Consider the following 20,262-nt stretch of genomic DNA (forward strand, 5'->3'; position numbering starts at 1 on the left):
TTCCGGAGACACCTGAAACCCCACCTCTTCAAGGAATATCTAGGATAGGATAAGTAAATCCTTCTCATCCCCCCTTTAAGATTTAGATGCACTATTGTAAAGTGACTGTTCCACTGGATGTCATAAGGTGAATGCACCAATTTGTAAGTCGCTCTGGATAAGAGCGTCTGCTAAATGACTTAAATGTAATGTAAATGTTCCTCAAGTCTACATCCCTCAAGTGCCTCAAGTCTACATCCCTCATGTTCCTCTAGTCTACATCCCTCTGTGCCTCTAGTCTACATTCCTCTGTTTCTCTAGTCTACATCACTCTGCTACTCTAATCTACAATCCTCTGTTTCTCTAGTCTACATCCCTCTTGTTTAAATCCCTCTGTTTCTCTAGTCTACAACCCTCTAGTCGACATCCCTCATGTTCCTCTAGTCTACATCCCTCTAGTCTACATCTCTCTGGTCCTCTAGTCTACATCCCTTGTTTCTCTATTCTACATTCCTCTAGTCTACATCCCTCTGTTCCTCTACTCTACATCTCTCATGTTCCTCTAGTCTACATCCCTCTGTTCCTCTACTCTACATCTCTCTGGTCCTCTAGTCTACATCCCTTGTTTCTCTATTCTACATTCCTCTAGTCTACATCCCTCTGTTCCTCTACTCTACATCTCTCTGGTCCTCTAGTCTACATCCCTTGTTTCTCTATTCTACATTCCTCTAGTCTACATCCCTCTGTTCCTCTAGTCTACATCCCTCTAGTCTACATCTCTCTGGTCCTCTAGTCTACATCCCTTGTTTCTCTATTCTACATTCCTCTAGTCTACATCCCTCTGTTCCTCTACTCTACATCTCTCATGTTCCTCTAGTCTACATCCCTCATGTTCCTCTAGTCTACATACCTCTAGTCTACATCCCTCTGTTGCTCTAGTCTACATCCCTCATGTTCCTCTAGTCTACATCCCTCATGTTCCTCTAGTCTACATCCCACATGTTCCCCTAGTCTACATCCCTCATGTTCCTCTAGTCTACATCCCTCTGTTTCTCTAGTCTACATCCCTCATGGTCCTCTAGTCTACATCCCTCTGATCCTCTAGTCTACATCCCTCTGTGCCTCTAGTCTACATCCCTCTGTTTCTCTAGTCTACAACCCTCTGTTTCTCTAGTCTACATCCCTCATGTTCCTCTAGTCTACATCCCTCTGTTTCTCTAGTCTACATCCCTCTGTTTCTCTAGTCTACAACCCTCTGTTTCTCTAGTCTACATCCCTCATGTTCCTCTAGTCTACATCCCTCATGTTCCTCTAGTCTACAACCCTCATGTTCCTCTAGTCTACAACCCTCTGTTTCTCTAGTCTACATCCCTCATGTTCCTCTAGTCTACATCCCTCTGTTCCTCTAGTCTACATCCCTCTGTTTCTCTAGTCTACAACCCTCTGTTTCTCTAGTCTACATCCCTCTGTTCCTCTAGTCTACATCCCTCATGTTCCTCTAGTCTACATCCCTCTGTTTCTCTAGTCTACATCCCTCTGTTTCTCTAGTCTACATCCCTCTGTTTCTCTAGTCTACATCCCTCATGTTCCTCTAGTCTACATCCCTCTGTGCCTCTAGTCTACATTCCTCTGTTTCTCTAGTCTACATCCCTCTGCTACTCTAATCTACAATCCTCTGTTTCTCTAGTCTACATCCCTCTTGTTTAAATCCCTCTGTTTCTCTAGTCTACAACCCTCTAGTCGACATCCCTCATGTTCCTCTAGTCTACATCCCTCTAGTCTACATCCCTCATGTTCCTCTAGTCTACATTCCTCTAGTCTACATCTCTCATGTTCCTCTAGTCTACATCCCTCATGTTCCTCTAGTCTACATCCCTCATGTTCCTCTAGTCTACATCCCACATGTTCCCCTAGTCTACATCCCTCATGTTACTCTAGTCTACATCCCTCTGTTTCTCTAGTCTACATCCCTCATGGTCCTCTAGTCTACATCCCTCTGTTGCTCTAGTCTACATCCCTCATGTTCCTCTAGTCTACATCACTCATGTTCCTCTAGTCTACATCCCACATGTTCCCCTAGTCTACATCCCTCTGTTTCTCTAGTCTACATCCCTCATGGTCCTCTAGTCTACATCCCTCTGTTCCTCTAGTCTACATCCCTCATGTTACTCTAGTCTACATCCCTCTGTTTCTCTAGTCTACATCCCTCATGGTCCTCTAGTCTACATCCCTCTGATCCTCTAGTCTACATCCCTCTGTGCCTCTAGTCTACATCCCTCTGTTTCTCTAGTCTACAACCCTCTGTTTCTCTAGTCTACATCCCTCATGTTCCTCTAGTCTACATCCCTCTGTTTCTCTAGTCTACATCCCTCATGTTCCTCTAGTCTACATCTCTCTGTTTCTCTAGTCTATAACCCTCTGTTTCTCTAGTATACATCCCTCATGTTCCTCTAGTCTACATCCCTCATGTTCCTCTAGTCTACATCCCTATGTTTCTCTAGTCTACATCCCTCTGTTTATCTAGTCTATATCCCTCATGTTCCTCTAGTCTACATGCCTCTGTTTCTCTAGTCTACAACCCTCTGTTCCTCTAGTCTAAATTCCTCTGTTTCTCTAGTCTACATCCCTCTAGTCTACATCTCTATGTTCCTCTAGTCTACATCCCTCATGTTCCTCTAGTCTACATCCCTCTGTTTCTCTATTCTACATCCCTCTAGTTTACATCCCTCTGTTTCTTTAGTGTACATCCCTCTAGTCTACATCCCTCATGTTCCTCTAGTCTACATCCCTCTGTTTCTCTAGTCTACATCCCTCATGTTCCTCTAGTCTACATCCCTCTGTTTCTCTATTCTACATCCCTCTCGTCTACAACCCTCTGTTCCTCTAGTCTACATCCCTCTGTTTCTCTAGTCTACATCCCTCTAGTCTACATCCCTCTGTTTCTATAGTCTACATCCCTCTGTTTCTCTAGTCTACATCCCTCTAGTCTACATCCCTCTGTTTCTCTAGTCTACATCCCTCTAGTCTACATCCCTCTAGTCTATATTCCTCTGTTTCTCTAGTCTACATCCCTCATGTTCCTCTAGTCTACATCCCTCATGTTTCTCTAGTCTAAATCCCTCGGTTCCTCTAGTCTACATCCCTCATGTTCCTATAGTCTACATCCCTCTGTTCCTCTAGTCTACATCCCTCTGTTTCTCTAGTCTACATCCCTCATGTTCCTCTAGTCTACATCCCTCATGTTCCTCTAGTCTACATCCCTCTGTTCCTCTAGTCTACTTCCCTCTGTTTCTCTAGTCTACATCCCTCTAGTCTACATATTTCTAGTCTACATCCCTCAGCTCTACATCCCTCTGTTCCTCTAGTCTAGATCCCTCTGTCTCATCCCTCTAGTCTACATCCCTCTGTTCTCTAGTCTACATATCTCTAGTCTACAACCCTCTGTTCATCTAGTCTACATCCTTATGTTCCTCTAGTCTACATATTTCTAGTCTACATCCCTCTAGTCTACATCCCTCTATTCCTCTAGTCTACATCTAGTCCATATCCCTCTGTGTTTCTAGTCTACATCCCTCTATTCCTCTAGTCTACATCTAGTCCATATCCCTCTGTTCCTCTAGTCTATACCCATCTGCTCCTCTTGTCTACAAACCTCTGTTTCTCTAGTCTACATCCCTCTGTTCCTCTTGTCTACATCCCTCTGTTCCTCTTGTCTACAAACTTCTGTTCATCTAGTCTACATCCCTCTGTTCCTATAGTCTACATCCCTCTGTTCCTCTAGTCTACAAACCTCATGTTCCTCTAGTCTACATCCCTCTGTTCCTCTAGTCTACATTCCTCTGTTTCTCTAGTCTACATCCCTCTAGTTTACATCCCTCTGTTTCTCTAGTCTACATCCCTCTAGTCTACATCCCTCATGTTCCTCTCGTCTACATCCCTCTGTTCCTCTAGTCTACATTCCTCTGTTTCTCTAGTCTACATCCCTCTGTTCCTCTAGACTACAAACCTCTGTTCCTCTAGTCTACATCCCTCTGTGTTTCTAGTCTACATCCCTCTGTTCCTCTAGTCTACATTCCTCTGTTTCTCTAGTCTACATCCCTCATGTTCCTCTAGTCTACATCCCTCTGTTTCTCTAGTCTACATCCCTCTAGTCTACATCCCTCATGTTCCTCTAGTCTACATCCCTCTGTTTCTCTAGTCTACATCCCTCTCGTCTACATCTCCTTGTTCCTCTAGTCTACATCCCTCATGTTCCTCTAGTCTACATCCTCATGCTTCTCTAGTCTGCATCCCTCTGTTCCTATAAGTCTACATCCCTCGGTTCCTCTAGTCTACATCTCTCATGTTCCTCTAGTCTACAAACCTCATGTTCCTCTAGTCTACATCCCTCAGTTCCTCTAGTCTACTTCCCTCTGTTTCTCTAGTCTACATGTTTCTAGTCTACATCCCTCAACTCTACATCCCTCTGTGTTTCTAGTCTACATCCCTCTGTTCCTCTAGTCTACATTCCTCTGTTTCTCTAGTCTACATCCCTCTAGTTTACATCCCTCTGTTTCTCTAGTCTACATCCCTCTAGTCTACATCCCTCATGTTCTTCTCGTCTACATCCCTCTGTTCCTCTAGTCTACATTCCTCTGTTTCTCTAGTCTACATCCCTCTAGTTTACATCCCTCTGTTTCTCTAGTCTACATCCATCTAGTCTACATCCCTCATGTTCCTCTCATTTCTCTAGTCTACATCCCTCTAGTCTACATACCTCTAGTCTACATCTCCCTGTTCCCCTAGTCTACATCCCTCATGTTCCTCTAGTCTACTTCCCTCTGTTCCTCTAGTCTACTTCCCTCGGTTTCTCTAGTCTACATCCCTCTAGTTTACATCCCTCTGTTTCTCTAGTCTACATCCCTCTAGTCTACATCCCTCATGTTCCTCTCATTTTTCTAGTCTACATCCCTCTAGTCTACATCCCTCTAGTCTACATCTCCCTGTTCCTCTAGTCTACATCCCTCATGTTCCTCTAGTCTACTTCCCTCTGTTCCTCTAGTCTACTTCCCTCGGTTTCTCTAGTCTACATCCCTCTAGTCTACATATTTATAGTCTACATCCCTCAACTCTACATCCCTCTGTTCCTCTAGTCTAGATATTTCTAGTCTACATCCCTCTAGTCTACATCCCTCTGTTCTCTAGTCTACATGCCCGAGATGGCATAGCAGTTCAGACGTCTTTTGTCCTCGTCTTGTCGTGTCCTGTATATATATATATATATATTTACAACTTTTTTTCACATACATTTTTTTATTTTCCATCAACTCATCTTCAAAATACTCTCCTGCAACCCGCCTCACCAATTTATATTTATAAATAAGTATTATTTACCTCAAATCTGCAATCCTCCAAGAAGCTAGCCAGAAGCTAGCCAGAAACTCCAAGAAGCTAGCCAGAAGCTAGCCAGGAGCTAGCTAGAAGCTAATCAGAAGCTAGTTCAGAAGCTAGTTAGCTTCTTTACTGGCAAATCGTTAGTATTCAGCTAACCACGGTTTGTGGTCATCAGCTATCCTTTAGCTCGAAAATCTATCGCCAGTTTTGTACGGCGCAGCGCGGCTCGGAACGGAACATACCGGACCAATTTTTCTCTCCATGTCCTTGGATTTTAACTGCTCTCTGGACATTCATTCCCAGATCTCACAGCTAGCTAGCTGCTATCCGTGTGTCTATCTGCTCTCGTCGATTCCGGAGCAAACATCAATTACTCCGGAGCTAGCCAGCTCCGTCAATCACTCCTGAGCTCCGTCAATCACTCCTGGGCTGCAGTCACCTATCCGGACCCGTTTTACTGCCTACGCGGAGCCCCACCGGGCCTTCACAACTGGACTGCCGACGTTATCTACCCGAAGGAGATCAGGCTGGCTCCTCCGTCTCGACGTTACCTGAACGCCCATCAGTAGTCTGCTAACCGTTAGCTGTCTTACCGGCTGCTCTCAGAATAGACAATCGGACAATTTATTTATTTTTATTATTATGTTTATTCTTGGGCCTCTATAACTATATCTATTGTTTTTATTTTATTTTTGTTGTTGTGTGATTTGGACTAATCCCCTCTACCACACGGAACCCCACTAATCTACTGATGGAACGCAAGAGGTGGCTAACAACAGACCTCCTTCCTATGCTAGCTTGCTACCGATGTCCTGGCTAGCTGTCTAAATCGCCTTGACCCCGAAACCAACCACTCCACTCACTGGACTCTTTTGATCACTCGACTAAGCATGCCTCTCCTTAATGTCAATATGTCTTGTCCATTGCTGTTCTGGTTAGTGTTTATTGGCTTATTTCACTGTAGAGCCTCTAGTCCTGCTCACTATACATTATCCAATTTATTAGTTCCACCACCCACACATGCTATGACATCTCCTGGTTTCAATGATGTTTCTAGAGACAATATCTCTCTCTTCATCACTCAATACCTAGGTTTACCTCCACTGTATTCACATCCTACCATACCTTTGTCTGTACATTATACCTTGATGCTATTTTATCGCCCCCAGAAACCTCCTTTTACTCTCTGTTCCAGACGTTATAGACGACCAATTCTTATTGCTTTTAGCCGTACCCTTATTCTTCTCCTCCTATGTTCCTCTGGCGATGTAGAGGTGAATCCTGGCCCTGCAGTGCCTAGCTCCACTCCTATTCCCCAGGCGCTCTCTTTTGATGACTTCTGGAACCGTAATAGCCTTGGTTTCATGCATGTTAACATTAGAAGCCTCCTCCCTAAGTTTGTTCTATTCACTGCTTTAGCACACTCTGCCAACCCGGATGTTCTAGCTGTGTCTGAATCCTGGCTTAAAAAGAACACCAAAAATTCTGAAATTTTAATTCCAAATTACAACATTTTCAGACAAGATAGAACTGCCAAAGGGGGCGGTGTTGCAATCTACTGCAAAGATAGCCTGCAGAGTTCTGTCCTACTATCCAGGTCTGTACCCAAACAATTTGAACTTCTACTTCTAAAAATACACCTCTCTAAAAACAAGTCTCTCACCGTTTCCGCCAGCTATAGACCACCCTCTGCCCCCAGCTGTGCTCTGGACACCATATGTGAACTGATTGCCCCCCATCTATCTTCAGAGCTCATGCTGCTAGGTGACCTAAACTGGAACATGCTTAACACCCCAGCCATCCTACAATCTAAACTTGATGCCCTCAATCTCACTCAAATTATCAATGAACCTACCAGGTACCCCCCCAAAGCCTTAAACACGGGCACCCTCATAGATATCATCCTAACCAACTTCCCCTCTAAATACACCTCTGCTGTCTTCAACCAAGATCTCAGCGATCACTGCCTCATTGCCTGCATCCGTAATGGATCAGCGGTCAAACGACCTCCACTCATCACTGTAAAACGCTCCCTGAAACACTTCAGCGAGCAGGCCTTTCTAATCGACCTGGCCGGGGTATCCTGGAAGGATATTGATCTCATCCCGTCAGTAGAGGATGCCTGGATATTTTTTTAATGCCTTCCTAACCATCTTAAATAAACATGCCCCATTCAAGAAATTTAGAACCAGGAACAGATATAGCCCTTGGTTCTCCCCAGACCTGACTGCCCTTAACCAACACAAAAACATCCTATGGCATTCTGCATTAGCATCGAACAGCCCCCGTGATATGCAGCTATTCAGGGAAGCTAGAAACCGTGATACACAGGCAGTTAGAAAAGCCAAGGCTAGCTTTTTCAAGCAGAAATTTGCTTCCTGCAACACTAACTCAAAAAAGTTCTGGGACACTGTAAAGTCCATGGAGAATAAGAACACCTCCTCCCAGCTGCCCACTGCACTGAAGATAGGAAACACTGTCACCACTGATAAATCCACCATAATTGAGAATTTCAATAAGCATTTTTCTACGGCTGGCCATGCTTTCCACCTGGCTACTCCTACCCCGGTCAACAGCACTGCACCCCCAACAGCAACTCGCCCAAGCCTTCCCCATTTCTCCTTCTCCCAAATCCATTCAGCTGATGTTCTGAAAGAGCTGAAAAATCTGGACCCCTACAAATCAGCCGGGCTAGACAATCTGGACCCTTTCTTTCTAAAATGATCTGCCGAAATTGTTACCACCCCTATTACTAGCCTGTTCAACCTCTCTTTCATGTCGTCTGAGATTCCCAAAGATTGGAAAGCAGCTGCGGTCATCCCCCTCTTCAAAGGGGGGGACACTCTTGACCCAAACTTCTACAGACCTATATCTATCCTACCATGCCTTTCTAAGGTCTTCGAAAGCCAAGTCAACAAACAGATTACCGACCATTTCGAATCTCACCATACCTTCTCTGCTATGCAATCTGGTTTCAGAGCTGGTCATGGTGCACCTCAGCCACGCTCAAGGTCCTAAATGATATCTTAACCGCCATTGATAAGAAACATTACTGTGCAGCCGTATTCATTGATCTGGCCAAGGCTTTCGATTCTGTCAACCACCACATCCTCATCGGCAGACTCGACAGCCTTGGTTTCTCAAATGATTGCCTCGCCTGGTTCACCAACTACTTCTCTGATAGAGTTCAGTGTGTCAAATCGGAGGGTCTGCTGTCCAGACCTCTGGCAGTCTCTATGGGGGTGCCACAGGGTTCAATTCTTGGACCTACTCTCTTCTCTGTATACATCAATGAGGTCGCTCTTGCTGCTGGTGAGTCCCTGATCCACCTCTACGCATACGACACCATTCTGTATACTTCCGGCCCTTCTTTGGACACTGTGTTAACAACCCTCCAGGCAAGCTTCAATGCCATACAACTCTCCTTCCATGGCCTCCAATTGCTCTTAAATACAAGTAAAACTAAATGCATGCTCTTCAACCGATCGCTACCTGCACCTACCCGCCTGTCCAACATCACTACTCTGGACGGCTCTGACTTAGAATACGTGGACAACTACAAATACTTAGGTGTCTGGTTAGACTGTAAACTCTCCTTCCAGACCCATATCAAACATCTCCAATCCAAAGTTAAATCTAGAATTGGCTTCCTATTTCGCAACAAAGCATCCTTCACTCATGCTGCCAAACATACCCTTGTAAAACTGACCATCCTACCAATCCTCGACTTTGGCGATGTCATTTACAAAATAGCCTCCAATACCCTACTCAACAAATTGGATGCAGTCTATCACAGTGCAATCCGTTTTGTCAACAAAGCCCCATATACTACCCACCATTGCGACCTGTACGCTCTCGTTGGCTGGCCCTCGCTTCATACTCGTCGCCAAACCCACTGGCTCCATGTCACCTACAAGACCCTGCTAGGTAAAGTCCCCCCTTATCTCAGCTCGCTGGTCACCATAGCATCTCCCACCTGTAGCACACGCTCCAGCAGGTATATCTCTCTAGTCACCCCCAAAACCAATTCTTTCTTTGGCCGCCTCTCCTTCCAGTTCTCTGCTGCCAATGACTGGAACGAACTACAAAAATCTCTGAAACTGGAAACACTTATCTCCCTCACTAGCTTTAAGCACCAACTGTCAGAGCTTCTTACAGATTACTGCACCTGTACATAGCCCACCTATAATTTAGCCCAAACAACTACCTCTTTCCCAACTGTATTTAATTTATTTATTTATTTTTCTCCTTTGCACCCCATTATTTTTATTTCTACTTTGCACATTCCTCCATTGCAAAACTACCATTCCAGTGTTTTACTTGCTATATTGTATTTACTTTGCCACCATGGCCTTTTTTGCCTTTACCTCCCTTCTCACCTCATTTGCTCACATTGTATATAGACTTGTTTATACTGTATTATTGACTGTATGTTTGTTTTACTCCATGTGTAACTCTGTGTCGTTGTATCTGTCAAACTGCTTTGCTTTATCTTGGCCAGGTCGCAATTGTAAATGAGAACTTGTTCTCAACTTGCCTACCTGGTTAAATAAAGGTGAAATAAAATAAAATAAATAAAAATATCTCTAGTCTACAACCCTCTGTTCATCTAGTCTACATCCTTATGTTCCTCTAGTCTACATATTTATAGTCTACAACCCTTTAGTCTACATCCCTCTGTTCCTCTAGTCTATACCCATCTGCTCCTCTTGTCTACAAACCTCTGTTCCTCTAGTCTACATCCCTCTGTTCCTCTAGTCTACATCTAGTCCATATCCCTCTGTGTTTCTAGTCTACATCCCTCTGTTCCTCTAGTCTATACCCATCTGCTCCTCTTGTCTACAAACCTCTGTTCCTCTAGTCTACATCCCTCTGTTCCTCTAGTCTACATCCCTCTGTTCCTCTAGTCTACTTCCCTCTGTTTCTCTAGTCTACATCCCTCTAGACTACATATTTCTAGTCTACATCCCTCAACTCTACATCCCTCTGTTCCTCTAGTCTACTTCCATCTGTTTCTCTAGTCTACATCCCTCTAGTCTACATATTTCTAGTCTACATCCCTCAACTCTACATCCCTCTGTTCCTCTAGTCTAGATATTTCTAGTCTACATCCCTCTAGTCTACATCCCTCTGTTCTCTAGTCTACATATCTCTAGTCTAAAACCCTCTGTTCATCTAGTCTACATCCTTATGTTCCTCTAGTCTACATATTTCTAGTCTACATCCCTCTAGTCTACATCCCTCTGTACCTCTAGTCTACATCTAGTCCATATCCCTCTGTGTTTCTAGTCTACATCCCTCTGTTCCTCTAGTCTATACCCATCTGCTCCTCTTGTCTACAAACCTCTTTTTCTCTAGTCTACATCCCTCTGTTCCTCTTCTCTACAAACCTCTGTTCCTCTAGTCTACATCCCCCTGCTTTGTCCCTGCATGTGCCCTCTGCCTCTATCTATCCTAGATTCAACCTCCTCTCTCAACAATTAATGTGTTTGTCATCTTTCTTTCTGTTTCTTTTAACTCTGTCCTATCTCACCCCCCCCATTCACACCTCTATTATTTCAGTCCTATCTCACCACCCCCATTTACATCTCTATCTAACCTAGCCTCCTTCTTCTCCTCGGCTATTAAATATTTCTGTCCTATCTCACCGCCCCCATTTACACCTCTATCTAACCTAGCCTCCTTCTTCTCCTCGGCTATTATATCTTTCTGTCCTATCTCACCGCCCCCATTTACACCTCTATCTAACCGAGCCTCCTCTTCTCCTTGGCTATTATATCTTTCTGTCCTATCTCACCGCCCCCATTTACACCTCTATCTAACCTAGCCTCCTTCTTCTCCTCGGCTATTATATCTTTCTGTCCTATCTCACCGCCCCCATTTACACCTCTATCTAACCTAGCCTCCTTCTTCTCCTCGGCTATTATATCTTTCTGTCCTATCTCACCGCCCCCATTTACACCTCTATCTAACCTTGCCTCTTTCTTCTCCTCGGCTATTATATCTTTCTGTCCTATCTCACCGCCCCCATTTACACCTCTATCTAACCTTGCCTCTTTCTTCTCCTCGGCTATTATATCTTTCTGTCCTATCTCAACGCCCCCATTTACACCTCTATCTAACTGAGCCACCTTATTCCCCTAGGCTATTATATGTTTATTTTCATTTTACTCTGCCCCTACCTCATCCCTCCTTTCACCTCATCCCTCCTTTCCCCTCATCCCTGTGTGCTTGTGTAGTTTAGATCAGCTTCCTGCCCATAATGGGATGTCCATGGGTGTCTGTGTCTGACAGCTCCACAGCCTACAGCCTCTCTCTCCCCTCACTTTGTCCATCTGTTCGGTTTCATTTCTCCCCTTCCCTTGTCCCCTGCAGCCCCCGCCCTTCCCTCCACCCAGAGGAGTTTATGTTTAGATATTAGGCCCACGCCACACATGTAAATACACCGTTGAAGCAGTCTGTGACAATGACATGCCACAGACACACTTTGTGCTGTGGATACATTGATTCAAGAAGTCTGCCCCTGCCCATCCAAGACACACGTAACAGTGCACGGGGTTAATATTGAGTTGTCCGCATGTCCGACCTTGCCAAAGGATGTGCTGAGGATGAAGGGAATACTTATTAGGACTTCAAAGCCTCCTGCTGTGGTTACAGTACAATTCCGCTGCATTCATATGCATAGGAGAGAGACTGTGGCTTTGTAATGGTTCACATGAAAGACACACGAGACACACAGGCACACTGAATCCCATCGATTTGAAAGAAACCAGAACCTGCAGCACCTGCCTCATTATCCTTCCTCATTCACTTGCTTTTGTGCCTGGATTATTTTTCAACGCAGTTGCTGTTTCACAGGTTCTGTCTCGTGTCTGCCATTATTTGAAATTTAGCCCTGTTTTCTGTGTATTTTCCCGAAGAAGGGATTGTGTGTGTGTGTGTGTGTGTGTGTGTGTGTGTGTGTGTGTGTGTGTGTGTGTGTGTGTGTGTGTGTGTGTGTGTGTGTGTGTGTGTGTGTGTGTGTGTGTGTGTGTGTGTGTGTGTGTGTGTGTGTGTGTGTGTGTGTGTGTGTGTGTGTGCGTGCGTGCGTGCATGCTTGTGTTTTTCATGTTGCATTTTCCATAGGGAGGCTTTAAAGGGGTGACACTGGATGAAATGGAACAAAGGCAGCATCAGCGACTAAATAATATCCAAACACACACCCACTTACAGACATATTTACCATCACAACCCCCTGAGACACACATTTGGGAACAGTACAGTCCAGTCTAAATTCCACCACCACAGCTCCCCCACTAGGGTTGAATGGCAGGTTTACCAGGATTTACCGCCCAAAACCCCTCCCTTTTCATGGGATAAATAACTGTGAGAAACCGGTAAATTATACTAAATTATTTATATGAACAGCATGGTGTGAAATGGAACTGTTCAATTATTATATGCAATGTCTAAATCTGGCTTCTCCACGGCCTCTGCATGATGAATCATCAACTCTCAGGGTGGGAACAGACAGCCCGTCTCAGTATGGAGCGCAGTTCCCAATGCATGTAGACCTCGTCACTCTCATCACGGTAACTTTTTTCCCTTTTTTCCCTTGTGACAGGTAGGCCACATTTTGTCATGACTCTCCTGTGACGATCTGAAGGATCAGGTTACAGTGGGTCCGCTCTATAGCGTGCTCTCTCTCGTAGAGCGGGAGAGAGCGGGAAGTCGGCTGTTTTATGGTCGGTCATAAAATACGCTGCCTCTATGCTCTGTGGTGTTCCAGATTGGAATGTAAACTGTGGAACACAGAGAGACCCTTGGACATCAAAAGTTTGAATAATTAAACAATATTTCTATTTTGGAGAATGTGGGAGTGGTCCGTGGACAGTCATGACGAGTCTGCTTCATTTGGTGATCTCTCTTTGCAGTTATCAGATTCACATCTAGATGTTGGATAAAAATGAATGAGTAAATATGAAACTATTTGTGAGAAGATGCAATGTGATGTTGGCCTTCTAAACGAGATACCTTAAGTTAAGATGTAACGGTTTAACTCGTCAGTGGCCACACCCCCATTACACCCCCAGACATTACATCAGGCTTCATGGGATCGCCCCCTTTTCCACATAGTATAAAATCACTTCCTACAAAATGTATAATAAGTCAGAGAACGCGGTGATGGAGTTCCCACGTCAGACCAGAAAATATGGAGCTGACGCTACATGTTGAAATGGTTAAGACCTACAACTCCATAGGCCACGGAGACCAGACAGTGTGTAGCGTTGGCTACACGGCTGGAAATGGTTCAACGCTGAGACAATCGATCACTACAGAAGAAGAGCAAATCCTAGACGTAGATTTACTAGTCTGCAGCTGGAAATGACGTAAGTCTAGTACGAGAATACCGACAACCGCGGAAGCATCTATTCTATGATCATCTCTACGCCTGACGTATCCATTACAACAGACACTATCTAGAGCCGCGGAGAAAGCTACAAAACCATGAAAGACATTGTGACTTCTGGGGAAGTTAACCAGAGACTCTCTGATGAACTGACTCTCCAGCAGACGGACCGGCGATTCCAACAGAGAAGACAACAATGACATATGAGCACAAATATATATATATTGCAATTATTTTTGAATGAGCGGCCATTCACGTGCAAAGAATTAGCATTTCAATGAAAATAATTAGCAACTGTGTGTAGTGAATCCATTTTGTCTCTCCCGCTCTTTCTCTGTCCCCACCCCTTTCCATTGTCTACCAAGCCGTCATACCGGTTTAGCCCCTAGGGACTTATTAATGCATTGTGTTAGTAACCAACAACTATATTGTTAGTTAATATATTTATGCGATTAATCTAGTTAGTTAGTAAATAAATAATTAAGCCAATTTGTATATTGCTGATTCATTATGGAAACCTGGGTTTGTGCAGATAACCAAGAGTTTGCGACGTTCAGTAATGAGAACTGATGAGGTAATAATAACACATTAATACAAGACTGTACTTGATAAGATATGAAAATAGTTTATTCGGGAAATAGAGACTCGATAAACATTTTCCCGTGGTGCGCCGACTTCCTAGTTACTTGAAGTTTACACGATTAGCTTAACCACGTAATAATAATTACACATAGAGAATTGATTTGATAAAATAACATTCTTCACATTTAATGATAGTCCAGACATAATAATTTTCTACAGCATAGTTTATAATATAAAGACTGAACGCACGTCTAATTTACCCATCTCCTTCTGGCCTTCGGGGGTCACATTATTTTATAATTTTTTAAATTTTTTAAATTGCAGCTGCAGAATATTAAAACAGCCTATCACTCGAATATTGTTGCTTTCAATCAGTGCACGCACGAGCACTCTCTCACAGTCTTTCTCTCTCCATCAATTCCATTCAAATTGCATCGAAAATAGATATTCCTGTTCTAGATTGATATATAGCCCTATATATAGATGTCTTAGACAACCTCTTCCAGTTAACAAATGTAATACAGTATTAGCCTTCTATTTAGCTAATGAATGATGGGTTATCGCGCACCAGCGACTCCTGTGGCGAGCCGGGCGCAGCGCGCGCTAACCAAGGTTGCCAGGTGCACGGTGTTTCCTCCGACACATTGGTGCGGCTGGCTTCCGGGTTGGATGCACGCTGTGTTAAGAAGCAGTGCGGCTTGGTTGGGTTGTGTATCGGAGGACGCATGACTTTTAACCTTCCGAGTCTCTTCCGAGCCCGTACAGGAGTTGTAGGGATGAGACAAGATAGTAGCTACTAACAATTGGATACCACGAAATTGGGGGGAAAAAAGGGGAGAAAATTCAAAACAAAAAAAAACAAGCAAAAAAGAATGATGGGTTATGCATAATAAGCTTCTAACTTATAGCCTCTGTCTCTTGCGCAATACACACACAGCTGTATCCGCTGGCCCTCTTGCAGTCCCATGCAGGAAAAGCTAGACTAGAATAGCTTGCTGGACAGAATTGATTTTGCATTTCTCATACCAATAGACTATTTCGAAGAGGTAAGCAAGCTCTTGTTCGCTGAATGTAAAACACAGCAGCCAATAGAAATCCCGTCGGCAGGCTACAGCAGTTATGTACTCAGACCCATAGCCATTCAATCTTCATCACTTGATCTACGTCCTGTAATATTCAAGGACGTCATTGGGAGGACGATGACGAGGACAACAAAACCTATTTCAAATGAACCGCTGAAGGCAAGAAAGGAATGAAGCAACAATAGAGAAAGAGGAGGGAGGCTAATAACATTAGGGGGGAATATTATGAAAGGTATCAGCCTACTAATTATACATATAGGCCCGATTATATTTCAAAATGAAAATCAAATTCACTAGCCTATACATGTTGGCCGCATGTGCTGCACCAGAATGAGTTTCATCATTCCAGCCATATAATACTGCATAGTACAATACAGCACAGTAATACAGTTCACACTAAAAAGGATGAGCCCACTGGAGCTAGTTTCATTACAGTATTTACCAAAGAGAGCATATAGATAGCTACATCTCTGGGCTTTTATGTTTTTCTGTTGTGTGTAATGTGCAGTAGACTGTATCGTACATGTATTGGATAACGACACAATCATTTTGACTATTTTGGGCTTGGGCTCATTACATGTCTTTACTGTAGGGCTCGTCAAATGTATTTAATGTATGGCTCATCAGGCAGTATCAGGCTTCAATTTTCGATACAAGCTCTAATCAAATCCAGACATAGGCCTATTTATATGCTTTATAATGCTTTTGAATGACACTTCCGGTTTTGGCGGGAAATACCGGGTTACCTAGGAGAAAAAGGATTTATTCATGGGTGGAACATCTGTAAAAAATAAAATAAACGGAGAAATGATTCAACTCTACTCCCCACTCCTATCTCTGCCATTCCCTCAGAGCGGCATGAAAGGGGTCTGAGTCAGAGGCGGTCCATGCCCATGCAAGCCTGCATCAAACCCCCACAGCACAGAAAGCCAGCCCTCCATTCACCTGCACTAATCCTCGGGATAAATAAACCATGCGCAGAGAAAAGCTGTGCAGCATAGAGCTATTTTCAGACAGTGTTTTTCTACACCGTCTGAAATGTATTCATAAAGGGTTTCTCATTCTCTCTCTCTCTCTCTCTCTCTCTCTCTCTCTCTCTCTCTCTCTCTCTCTCTCTCTCTCTCTCTCTCTCTCTCTCTCAGGTCTGGGCAAATAGGGTGCGTTTGAGCAACGCCACCGATCCGTCTAGGAGCCAACTGGAGTCCCAGTGATGCACGGTGACGCTCCATTCCCAGAACAATAGGGGATGCATTATCGCTCATCTGGAAGGCCGCTTTCAATGAGGGGTTTGGATAGGGTTATCAGACTGGGCTAAGACACGGGGAAGCTTTGAATTGATGGTAGAGAAATGCATTCATCCACTTTAAACTTCTGTATCTCATTGAATGTATTTTTTTGTTATGCCGCCTGTAATCTATCTTGCTGTATTTAGTGGAGAAACAATGGCAAAACAAATCAAATATTTATTTAGGGTCAGTTCCTCTTGTCCCTCTGGGTTGGTTTCTCGGACAAGATCATGTGCGTTGTGTGGAGAGTGAGCCATGAAGTGTGTGTCTATGCCTGTGTGTGCGTGCATTATGCATTTGAAAATGTGTATGCCTGTGTGTGCGTCACAAGAGATTGGTGGCACCTTAATTGGGGAGGATGGGCACATTATAATGGCTGGAATGGAATAAATGGAATGGTTTCGAAATTCATTGATACCATTCCATCCACTCCATTCCAGCCATTATTATGAGCCCTCCTCCCCTCAGCAGTCTCCTGTGGTATGCATATGCCTGTGAATGTGTGTGTGTTTTTAATGAAAATAAAGTCATGTGTGTGTATTCATGCGTCTGTTGTCTGCCAGTGTGTGTGTGTGTGTGTGTGTGTGTGTGTGTGTGTGTGTGTGTGTGTGTGTGTGTGTGTGTGTGTGTGTGTGTGTGTGTGTGTGTGTGTGTGTGTGTGTGTGTGTGTGTGTGTGTGTGTGTGTGTGTGTGTGTGTGTGTGTGTGTGTGTGTGTGTGTGCATTCCTGTCAGCTTAAGTGTATGTGAACATGTGCACACATACAGTACCAGTCAAATGTTTGGACACACCTACACATTCCAGTGGTTTTCTTCATTTTTACAATTTTCTACATTGTAGAATAATAGTGAAGACATAACAACTATGAAATAACACATATGGAATCATGTAGTAACCAAAACAGTGTTAAACAAATCAAAATATATATTTTGAGATTTGAGATTCTTCAAAGTAGTGACCCTTTGCCTTGATGACAGCTTTGCACACTCTTGGCATTCACTCAACCAGCTTCATGGGGGTAGTCAACTGGAATGCATTTCAATTAACAGGTGTGTCTTGTTAAAAGTTAATTTGTGGAATTTCTTTCCTTCTTAATATGTTTCAGCCAATCAGTTGTGTCGTTACAAGGTGGTATTCAGAAGATAGCCCTATTTGGTAAAAGACCAAGTCTATATTACAGCAAGAACAGCTCAAATAAGTAAAGAGAAATTACAGTCCATCATTACTTTAATACATGAAGGCCAGTCAATGCGGAAAATTTCAAGAACTTTTAAAGTTCCTTCAAGTGCAGTCACAAAACCCATCAAGCGCAATGATGGAACTGGCTCTCATGGGGACCGCCTCAGGAAAGGAAGACCCAGAGTTACCTCTGCTGTAGAGGATAAGTTCAGTAGAGTGACCAGCCTCAGAAATTGCAGCCCAAATAAATGCTTCACAGAGTTCAAGTAACAGACACATCTCAACATCAACTGTTCAGAGACTGCGTGAATCAGGCCTTCATGGTTGAATTGATGAAAAGAAACCACTACGAAAGGACACAAATAATAGGAAGAGACTTGCTTGGGCCAAGAAACACGAGCAATATACATTAGACTGGTGGAAATCTGTCCTTTGTTCTGATGAGTCCAAATTTGAGATTTTTGTTTCCAACTGCTGTGTCTTTGTGAGACGCAGAATAGCTGAATGATGATCTCCTCATGTGTGGTTCGCACCGTGAAGCATGGAGGAGGAGCTGTGATGGTGCTTTGCTGGTGACACTGTCAGTGGTTTATTTAGAATTGAAGGCAGACTTTACCAGCATGGCTATCACAGCATTCTGCAGTGATATGCCATCCCATCTGGTTTGCGCTTAGTGGGACTATCATTTGCTTTTCAACAGGACATTGACCCAACACACCTCCAGGCTGTGTAAGGGCTATTTGACCAAGAAGGAAAGTGATGGAGTGCTGCGCATCAGATGACCTGGCCTCAACCCAATTGAGATGGTTTGGGATAAGTTGGACTGCAGAGTGAAGGAAAAGCAGCCAACAAGTGCTCAGCATATGTGGGAACTCCTTAAAGACTTTTGTAAAAGCATTCCAGGTGAAGTTTGTTGAGAGAATGCCAAGAGTATGCAAAGCTGTCATCAAGGCAAAGGGTGGCTACTTTGAAGAATCTAAAATCTAAAATATATTTGGATTTGTTTAACACTTTTTTGGTTACTATATGATTCCATATTTGTTATTTCATCGTGTTGATGTCTTCACTATTATTCGACAATGTGCTCTCCCATCACCTCCAGTCTCCTGCTCTATTTGGAAGGTCCAGTGTTGACAACTGGGCATTGGCTAGCCTTAACATTACTTGTATCACTCTTCTTCATAAGCTTTACGAGTATTCACCCACTGCTTTAGGTAAAGTGGTTATCTTTACCATTGATTAAACATCTGAGATGGTCAGCACTAAACACATTGTATTCAGCAGAGGGAATGAAACTCATTTGGTACAGCATGCATGCCTCATCACAACGGCACGAGGGATCAACTTCAACGCTGCCCTTTAAGTGATTTCACATGCTCCTTAAATTTCCACCTTACTTCTCTTGTCTTTTTTTTTGTTTGTTTTTTTGAAAACCTGACACTCACCGAAAAGGGATGAAGAGGGATTCTGGGGGAACGGGAGAAATGGGGAAAGGGCAAAGGAGTGGAGGATAGAGAGAGTGCAGCATGAAAAGATAATGAGAATTGTCATGCCCATGGCGGTGGTGCGAAGGAGACGTAGTGGTCAAAATGAAGGAGCGGTGAGGGACATTGTTGAAAGGAGAAGAAAAGAGAGAAAAAGAAAGCGGGAGAATGGTTGGATAAACACCACTCGTGGGCCTGAGGGTATTTGTACTTGCATTTATTAGTGATCCCCATTAGATAATGCAAAGGCAGCAGCTACCCTTCCTGGTATCCAAATACATTAAGGCACTTACATCACACACACACACACACACACAAAAAAGATAAAACACCACATCAAATAACATTATTACACCAGTACATCTACAATACAAAATGTATAATACCACCATACAACAATATTACAATGTACCTGTGTGTGGAGTGTGTGCTAGCGTGTGTGTGCGTTTGCATGTGTCTGCCTGCACCTGTGTGTCTCCTCACAGTCCTCGCTATTCCATAGGGTGTATTTTTATCTCTTTCTTACATCTGATTCTACTGCTTGCATCAGTTACCTGATGTGGAATAGAGTTCCATGTAGCCATGGTTATATGTAGTACTTTGCGCCTCCCATAGCCTGTTCTGGATTCGGGGACTGTGAATGGACCTTTGGTGTCATGTCTTGTGGGGTGTGCATGGGTGTCTGAGCTGTGTTTAAACAGTAGTTAGTAGTTTAAACAGACATCTCAGTGCATTCATCTTGTCAACTCTTCTTACAAAAACAAGTAGTGATGAAGTCAAGAGAGAGATTAACATGCATATGATTAATGTTATCTCTCCGTGTGCTTTTAAGGGCCAGCCGTGCTGCCCTGTTCTGAGCCAAGTCCCTCTTTGTGGCACCTGACCACACGACTGAACAGTAGTCCAGGT

At 43.7% G+C, this 20,262-nt stretch overlaps 1 protein-coding gene across 2 annotated transcripts in view; it reads right to left on the minus strand.

Moving 5' to 3' along the window:
* LOC124021428 (acid-sensing ion channel 1-like) overlaps nucleotides 1-20,262 on the minus strand; it is a 90,238-nt gene that overhangs the window by 42,785 nt on the left and 27,191 nt on the right. The gene's annotated exons all lie outside the window — the stretch shown is intronic.

The sequence above is a fragment of the Oncorhynchus gorbuscha genome, linkage group LG03, assembly GCF_021184085.1.
Source record: "Oncorhynchus gorbuscha isolate QuinsamMale2020 ecotype Even-year linkage group LG03, OgorEven_v1.0, whole genome shotgun sequence".
Classification (NCBI taxonomy): domain Eukaryota; kingdom Metazoa; phylum Chordata; class Actinopteri; order Salmoniformes; family Salmonidae; genus Oncorhynchus; species Oncorhynchus gorbuscha.